The 9,656-nt window shown below is 36.1% G+C and overlaps 1 non-coding gene across 1 annotated transcript; it reads left to right on the forward strand.

Annotated features, from left to right (window-relative positions):
- Positions 1 to 2,340: 2,340 nt before the first annotated feature.
- LOC136311350 (U6 spliceosomal RNA) lies at positions 2,341 to 2,445 on the forward strand. The gene has a single exon (XR_010726749.1). It is a non-coding gene; the product is annotated as a U6 spliceosomal RNA (small nuclear RNA).
- The last annotated feature ends 7,211 nt before the right edge of the window (positions 2,446 to 9,656 follow it).

Below are 9,656 nucleotides of genomic sequence, written 5' to 3' on the forward strand. Positions count from 1 at the left end.
GTTTCCTGAGTTTCTTTCACTGCATACACAAAATAATTAAAAACCATACTGTTTGAAAGGCTCAGAAGCCATTCCAGTACTTGCCAGAGTGCCATAAAGAATTGGTGGCGTTAACATTCTTGAAAGTCCCAGGTATACTGAATTTGCCATTTGTTTAAATAAGGTGACCAACTTTTTTTCAATGAAAAGGAAGACAAAAATAAATTGAAGAAAACAATATTGTAAATAAAAAAAACATTTTATTCATTGCAACAATAATATGATAAATGCATAATAAAAACATTTATAATATATATATTTTTTTGTATTTTTCCGAAGTTGGAAACGGGGGGGGGGGGGGGGGGCAGACAGACAGACTCCCGCATGTGCCAGACCGGGATCCACCGGCATGCCCACCAGGGGGCGATGCTCTGCCCATTGGGGGAGTCGCTCTGCCACAATCAGAGCCCTTCTAGTGCCTGGGGCAGAGGCCACAGAGCCATCCTCAGCGCCCGGGCCAACTTTGCTCCAATGGAGCCTTGGCTGCGGGAGGGGAAGAGAGAGACAGAGAGGAAGGAGAGGGGGAGGGGTGGAGAAGCAGATGGGTGCTTCTCCTGTGTGCCCTGACCGGGAATCAAACCCAGGTCTCCTGCATGCCAGGCCGATGCTCTACCACTGAGCCAACTGGCCAGGGCCGTAATATTTTATATTTTAATTATGCTTATATACCTATTAATTTTTAATTAGAGTTGTAAGAAAAAATACTCATTTAGATACAAATACGTCACATCACATGCAATGGATCAACTCTGCATCGATCGAATATGGACATTTACAGATTAGTCTTCCAATATCAAAAAGGAGGACATTTTTTGAGGGAAGACAGAACTTACAAAAGAAGGACTGTCCTCCCTAAAGGAGGATGTTGGTCACCTTAGTTTAAAGCAATTTTTTTTTCACTGATGAAGCAAAAGCAGTATTTTGAGGCTGTTTCTAAAGATATTTCCATAAGTAAAGTAATTGCTGTGGGGTGTAGTAATTATTTTTAAATACATGGGTTACACATTATATTTTCTCTCTTTTTTTTTTTTTTTTTTTACAGAGACAGAGAAAGAGTCAGAGAGAGAGATAGATAGGGACAGACAGACAGGAATGGAAAGAAATGAGAAGCATCAATCATTAGTTTTTCATTGTCACACCTTAGTTGTTCATTGATTGCTTTCTAATATGTGCCTTGACTGTGGGGCTACAGCAGACTGAGTAACCCCTTGCTCAAGCCAGCAATCTTGGGTCCAAGCTGCTGAGCTTTGCTCAAACCAGATGAGCCTGTGCTCAAGCTGGTGACCTTGGGGTCTCAAACCTGGGTCCTCTGCATCCCAATCCAATGCTCTATCCACTGTGCCACTGCCTGGTCAGGCTATATTTTCTCATTTTTAACATATTTTTTTTGAAGTCCTTCTGTTGGAACTATTTAAGAGCATAGCTTCTGCTCTGGTGAACAATATTTTTTATTTTCTAATGCCCAAATAAGAAAAAATGCCTGATTCATAGTATGACCAAATTGATAAAACCGATCAATGACAGTAACAATATCGAAATTGAGGAGACTAATTTTCTGTGATGAGTAATACATATAACTCTTTCATAACAATTTTATCATTGTTTTTCCCCTTGGATAAGATTATATTGTGGACAATGAAGGCATTGGCAAATCTCTTGAACCTGTCAATTTATTTTGTACAATACACAATCTCAGAAAATTTTATATGAACATTTTTCTACAGAATATTCTTTTTTTATTTAACAATTCTTCCCGTGAATTCTTTATAATAGTGATGAGATAATTCAGAAATATAAACTATATCAAAACAACCTAAAATATTTCTGGACTCTCTGTTTTTATAAACAAAATGTGTAAATAGTTGTGATTTTTTAAGGCATCTTTGAGAAATTGCAAAGATAATTTTAATTTTAAAAGACATGTTGCCTGACCAGGTGGTGACACAGTGGATAGAGTGTCAGACTGGGATGCAGAGGACCCAGGTTTGAGACCCCAAAGTTGCCAGCTTGAGCGCAGGTTCATCTGGTTTGAACAAAGCTCACCAGCTTGGACCCAAGGTCGTTGTTTTGAGCAAGGGGTTACTCGGTCTGCTGTAGCCCCACGGTCAAGGCACATATGAGAAAGCAATCAATGAAAAACTAAGGTGTCGCAACGAAAAACTGAGGATTGATGTTTCTCATCTCTCTCTGTTCCTGTCTCTCTGTTCCTATCTATCCCTCTCTCTGACTCTCTCTCTGTCTCTGTAAAAATAAAATAAAATAAAACAAAATAAAATAAAAACATGTTTTAAAAGACATCTAGTGCTCTTTTTGGCAGCACATACGTTAAGATTGGACTTATACAGAGAAGATTAGCAGGACCCTACACAAGTATGACATGTAATTTGTAAAGAGTTCCATGTGTTTTCAGCAAATGATGTTGTGAAAATTGAATATTCACATGCAAAAACATAAAGTTGGACTTTTACCATACACCATATATAGAAGATCAACTTAAAGTGAATTACAGACCTAAACATTAGTGCTAAAATTGTAAAATTCTTTAAAGAAAACATATAAGAAAAAACTTTGTAACATTGGATTTGATGATTTCTTGAATTGAATACCAAAGGCATAGGGAACAAATGATGAAAAAAAAGGTAAATTGGACTACATCAAGTTTTTGTGACTCAAAGATACTATCAACAGAGTAGAAAGGATACCAATAGAATGGGAATAAATATTTGCAAATCATATATCTGATTAGGAGTTAATATCCAGAATGTATGAAGAACTCTTACTACTCAATGAAAAGATAAACAACCAGATTTAAAATGGGCAAAAGATTTGAAAATCTAACTCTCCAAGGAAGATATACAGCTGGGCGATACACACACACATAAGTGTTCAAATCTCTAATCATTAGAGAAATGTAAATCAAAACCACAATGAGGTGTCATTTCACAAGCATTAGGAAAGTTTTGATCGAAAAACAGAAAACGAGTATTGGCAAGAATGTAGAGAAACTGGAATGCTTGACATTGCTGGTGCAAATATAAGATGGCATAGCCATCGTGGAAACTGCTACGGCAGTTCTTTAAAAAAATTAAATGTAGAACTACCATATGCTCCAGCAATTCTGGGTATATACTCCAAAGATTTGAAAGCAGGTTCTCCAAGAGATATTTCTACACCTATGTTCAGCATTATTCATAATGGCCAGAGTGTGAAAGCAATTTCAGGGTCCACCATGGGATTAGTGAATAAACCAAATGTAGTATGTACATACAATGGAACATTATTCAGCCTTAAAAAGGAAGAAAATTCTGATATGTGCTACCACGTGGATAAAACTTGAAGACAAATTTTATTACAAGTGAGAGAAACCAGTTCCAATAGGACAACTACTATATGATTTCAGTTACATGAGTTTTCTAATATAGTTGAAGTCATAGAAAGTAGAACTGTGGTTTCCAGGGGTACGTGGAAGGAAGAATGGGAAGATAATAGTTTAATGGGCGTGAAGTTTCAGTTAGGGAAGATGAAAAGTTCTGGATATGTATAGTGGTGATGGTTGCACAATTATGTGAATGAGCTTATTGTACTTAGTGCCACAGAACCGTACACTTTAAAATTTTTAAGATGGTGGCCCTGGCCAGTTGGCTCAGCAGTAGAACATTGGCCCAGCATGTGAAAGTCCTGGGTTCGATTCCAGTCAGGGCACACAGGAGAAGCACCCATTTGCTTCTCTACCCTTCCCCCTTTCCTTCTTATTTATCTCTCTCCCCCCCTCCCGCAGTCAAGGCTCCACTGGAGCAAAAGATGGCCTGGGCACTAAAGACGGCTCCATGGGTTCTGCCTCAGGCGCTAGAATGGCTCCGGCCGCAATGGAGCAGATGGGCAGAGCATTGCCCCCAGGTGGGCATGCCGGATGGATCCCAGTTGGGTGCATGCGAGAGTCTGTTTGACTGCCTCCCGGCTTCTAACTTTGGAAAAATACAATAATAATAATAATAATAATAATAATAAATATAAAATAAAATTATTAAGGTGGCAAATTTCATGTTATGTATGTTTTACCACAATAAAAACATGAAAAAAGCATTCTAAAATTTTCATTTTTCTGAATTTAGGATCTGATATTGAGGAAGTAAAATAAAGAATTATCAGAAAAGATTTGGTCATTTGAGGAGCATAATTACCTGTGAACAATAACAAGGCATAACCTAACTTGTCATATATTAAAGTGACAGCATATTTTATGATAAAAATAAAAGAAATTAGCAAAATTGCAAAAATCTTAGCTGTTCTTAAGAGATGAACTTTTAAAAAAATAGTTAAGAACATAAATTCAGCATAACAAAAAGTCTTTGTATCTGGTGATACACAGAATTTCTGCTAAACTTTCAGCTTAAATGGGAGGTAAAAGTCTTATTTTCCATGTTAAAAGTAGACTAAATATTTCAAAATTAATTTATATTTTTGCAGAGAAAATTAAATTCCAGTACTACATTAATTTAGTCTTTGAAACTAAAAAATATTAACCTATCTTTATAAATAAGCACATCAAAAAAACCCTAAATATTTACATTACACATAAAGAAACATTTAAAAATATTGATCTAATGTTCTATCATAGGAACTTTAATACAAAAATTAAATCCAAAGTAAAAGAAACAATAAAAATCAGAAGAGAAATCAATGAAATCGAAAACAACCAAGTAATAGAGAAAATTAATAAAGCAAACATTTATTCTTTGAAAATATGGATACAATTAATAAGTCCCTGAATAGGAGACTAGCTGTTTGTTTTCTTCTGAGACATGAGCACACTTACCAAAGAAAATGAAATATCTCAGCATTCTAGATAATATTATTTTTTACCCTGAATATCACTAGAACAGCTATGGATACCAGTTTAATAATAGTATTAGGTAAGATTTTGAAGTATGAACAGTGAAGGAAGGGAGGAATATTCTCAGTTATCCATGCAAAGACATCAAATTATGAACAAGCATGTTAAGGTCACAGTTTATGAAAATTATCCAAAACTTGGAAATAAAGCCAAGAGAGTGCAGTATATATTTTCAATGTGATACTGGATAATTATTTAATAAAAACCTCTGAGGATTACTTAACTCTTTGAGAGAATTAAACTGGCACTTTTACCTGTGTTTTACCATTCTCTTTACCACTTGATTAGAGCCCAAACATTGTGAAAATCAGGTCATATTGTGGGATAGAAAATTAACTTCTAGAATTATGTTAGAGTTTTTGTCTGTTTATTAGATACAAAAACCTTTTTGTATCTAACCTAGCAAACTTATTTTAACATTACTTGATGCTCATAAATAGGTCCTCAAAATGGTGTTTGAATTAGCTTTATCTTATTTGCTAATGTTAGGAGACAGTTTCCCATAAGTCCCTCACATGTCTGTGTATCTTATGAGCGGAGATACTAAATGCCTTTGTTCCGAATTATCTTCTTGGGAGTGTTTGTGTAGCCAACAGCCTTGGGGAATACAGTATTTCATTCCACAGTAAAATTCAAGTTTGCTTAAATCCTTGGAAGATCAAGATAGATCTCCCTGCTGAGGGTAGAGAGGCTGGTGGTCAGGCATGCTTAGCGTGCATAACCTAAGCTCTGAGTCCGTCTCCTACCACCCACTGCATGTGCAGATGTCACCTGTCCTCCCTTATATCTCTGTGTGGAAATTGTGGTTTGCAGAATTGGCATGAAAGATGCTCTTGCTGCCTGCTGCGCCATGAGTGATACATTTAAAAACAAATTATTTTTTTTTGCCTCTGACCCAAGTATCTTATGTCTTCTGCCAGCATCCATGAGTTCATGACAGGTAATTTTTTAGCTTGCAGGTAGGGTAAAATCTTTTATCCTTCACAGTTTTTGACAGGTTCTTCATTAACTAAAAAATTGGGTAAAACGTTTGACTTGGGCTTATTCTATACCTATGAAAGAGCTATGTGTCAATTTCTTGAAAACTGTACTTGAACATGTTGGGAGGCCATTCAGTGAGATACTCGGTGGACATGCCTGCTAGATTAAAACAAAGGGTGTTGTGCAAGGCGTGAGATTTACTATGCTGTTAAGCCAAGCCTGTCTTTTCTTGGTTCATATAGTGATTTCCAATACACTATGGAAATTTACCTTTGCTGACTGATTGTTTCTCCAGTTTTCTCCCTTTGTTTTTTTCTGTCCTAATTTTTGTTTTCTTTCTTGGTTCTTGGTCAATTTTATTCATTGGTCTATGTTTTGTCTGAGTATTTGGACTATGTCGCTTTCTACAACCAAGAACATGGATGAATGTTCTAGTTGTGTGGTCTCGACAGCATAATCAGTTGAGCACCTTGTGTGTACAAGAACTTGATCTGTGTGTGGCTAACTGATTACAATAATGACTGGTAATCTATTTGTATGGTCTTTTCTTTTAGTAATCTCTGTAAAGGTGATGGAAATCTACTCTTTGTTAGATAAGAGGCAGTATAGGATCTGAATTGTTTTTTCTGTTTGACTCTTTGTGAACACCTATCAATTAATGAAATATTTATCCATTGGAAAGGAGAATAGCCCTTTGATATCTGAACCATGGAGTTTTGTGTTCTGTGTTTACTTTTACCTGTGGCTGTTTTTTGTTTGTTTGTTTGTTTGTTTGTTTGGTGTGTGTATGTGTGCATGTGTGTGTGTGTGTTTGAGAAAAGTTTTTAGCCCTTTTTTGGGAGATTTCATATATTTTCCCATCTCCAGAGGGTATTACTAAATTGAGTTGTCAAGTCCTACAAAAGAAAAGAACTCTGTCCTAATTGGTTTATGCAACTTAACAGATTATAACATGAATCTACAATTCCAGAATTTCTAGAAATTAAAGATACTAAATTTGAACTAAGTTTGTAGAGAAACTTAATTCAGAAGCATATTTATATAGAATCTAAATTCACATTATCAAGATGAAAATCTTGGACAAATCAAACTGGATTCATAATTTTGGCTTAAACCGGGATTTCTCTACTTTGTCATTGCTGACACTTTCGGTCAGAAAACAAAAATTCAAATGATTAAACGTTTTCAAAAGACATTTCTCATTACATTTTCATTTAAACATGTCTTTATTTTTTAATTTTAAAAATTTAAGGGAACAAAGATAACTTATTGGATCCATGGATCTTTGCAGGAAATCTTAAACTTTTAACACATGAAAAACTCAGTTTGGGCTAACAAAAAAATTTTGCTAAAAATTTTTACATGTTGATAAAATTAGTAAAAACACATAGTGTTGATTTTAAGGTACTATTATATTACTCTAATTTGCCCACAGAATTCTCTATTTAAGAAGACAATATTTTGAAATATTTTTTGGTTTTCAAATATAAATAAGTCTGCAATAAAATATCAAAAATTGTAAAGACTGTATAATTTTGCCAAAAGTTCTCAGTATTAAGTTTTTCTTTCAAATAGGAACCACATACATTATAGAATCTCACAGTTAACCTTTCTTTCAAGTTTCACTCTTGGCAAGGGAAATGTACCAAAGAAGTACAATGTAATATTTCCTTTGTCTCTTTTTTATATTGGAAATTCTTGACTTTATATCTGCACTAGATCTTTCTAGAGTTTACACATAATGATATAACAATGTTCATTAACAAATTAATTTCCAAATTTTTAAAGAGAAGAGAAAAGAAAAGAAAAGGAAGGGGGGAAGGAGATGCAAGAGAAAGGCAGCTAAAGACAGATATAAAATGATGATTGTAAAAGGCCAATTGCCTAAATTTGAAAGGGGGAGAATTTCAATGAAAGAAAGCCTATTTTTACACATATACATACTGGAGGAGAAACATTACAGTTTATTTCACCAATATGTCGAGCCTTTTACAATTCCATCAAACTTTATGATTAAAAAATTAGTACTTAGTACTCACCAAAGTAGGAAAATTTGAGGGGTGATCTCACGAAAAAAAAGTAACCTTTCACACTTGGTGAGGTGGCTCAGTGGATAAAGCACCTTTCTGGCACACCAAGGTGAAGGTGCAATGCCTGGTCAGGGCACATAGGAGAAGCAATCAATGAATATATGACTGAGTGGAACAATGAGTTGATACTTCTCTCTCTCTCTCCCAAATCAATGGGAAAAAATTATTTAAAAAAAATATATATATATAATCTCTCATTTGGACACACTAGTCAGAGAATCTCCTCCCAAGTTTTTCCTCCCACTTGGTCTAATTTGCCCCTTAAATGATTCATCTGTCTCGTTTCAGAAATAGCCCGAAGTGGCCAGAGTAATTCTAAATACTCCTTAGTAAAGCGAGGTCAGTTAGAGAAATAGGGACATGAGCAAAAGTATGTGGCACACACGTGGGGTGAAAACTGAAACACTTGGTGTTTCAGCCCAGTTGACAAGTCTCACAGCTTTGAGATTTCCAGCTCCAAGCAAAAGAAACTAAATGAAGTAATTATCAAAGAAACAAAGGCAAGACTGAGAAAAGGTCTTATTAGGTTTGGATAGGTTTCCCAAGGCAAAATTGGTGCAATAAAGATGCTGGTCTGATGAGACCTGAATTTGTCAGTCCTTGTGGATGGATTGTGAGATAAACTATTGAACCTGTGCTAATGTTGTTTTTCCCTGCTTTCTACTATGGACTCCCAACAAAAAAGTGGTAAGAACAGAAAAAGAACCCAATCACTGTGTGATTAGTACCAAGCCAGGTTTCCCTTCAACTATCTCACCTGCCGCAGTGGGAGGGACCCAGACAGGAGACTCAGGAAGCCTCAAGGGTCTCTGTGATTTCACAGCTGGGCTTTGAGCCCTGTCAACCAGGCAATCTTGAACAGATCTTCTTGTGGCCTCCAGGATTGTCATTGTCAATTTCAAAAAAAAAAAAAAATGTTGATCAAGCTAACAGAAGTTTACTAGACTTACTGTAATAAGAGTGAACATCAACTTGGAAATCTTAGTACTGTCTCCAAAGGGAAGTGTGAAGAATTAATATATGTAAGGTTTAGGGGACTGGGCTTACGAGGTTTAAAGAAAGTCTTTCCTGGCAGGTAACTGATTGTAATAGGATTAATGGGCACAGCAAGGTGTTTTGATGAATAAAATGTTGAAGGAAAAGCAAGTTGTTTGCCCAAGCCATCTATCTATTTTTCCAAATAAGGGAGTTGATTATTCAAATGAGCAAAGTGTTTGCCTGGAGAAAATTGGTTCCCTGAACAAGGAGTGAAATTTACTGATTTATAGTCTTATCTCCCTGGGGGAAAGCCTCTGGAACAAACAGCTGTGTTCTGATGGCACAGGTGACCTGAGTGCTCTATTCTGCGCCTGCTATTCCGGCTTGTCCAGTGATGAGCCGGGAAGGGTCTGATTGCCTTAAGGTGATTTCCCAGGTAAAAATCAGTTCTGCGCCCACTATTCCAGCTTGCCCAGTGATGAACCGGGAAAGGTCTGATTGCCTTAAGGTGATTTCCCAGGTAAAAATCAGTTCTGCGCTCACTATTCCAGCTTGCCCAGTGATGAGCCGGGAAGGGTCTGATTGCCTTAAGGTGATTTCCCAGGTAAAAATCAGTTCAGAATTATTAGAGAAAAAATTTCCTTCTGTTTCCTTAAAATATACTCTTCCTTTCA

This window comes from Saccopteryx bilineata, chromosome 7 (assembly GCF_036850765.1).
Source record: "Saccopteryx bilineata isolate mSacBil1 chromosome 7, mSacBil1_pri_phased_curated, whole genome shotgun sequence".
Classification (NCBI taxonomy): domain Eukaryota; kingdom Metazoa; phylum Chordata; class Mammalia; order Chiroptera; family Emballonuridae; genus Saccopteryx; species Saccopteryx bilineata.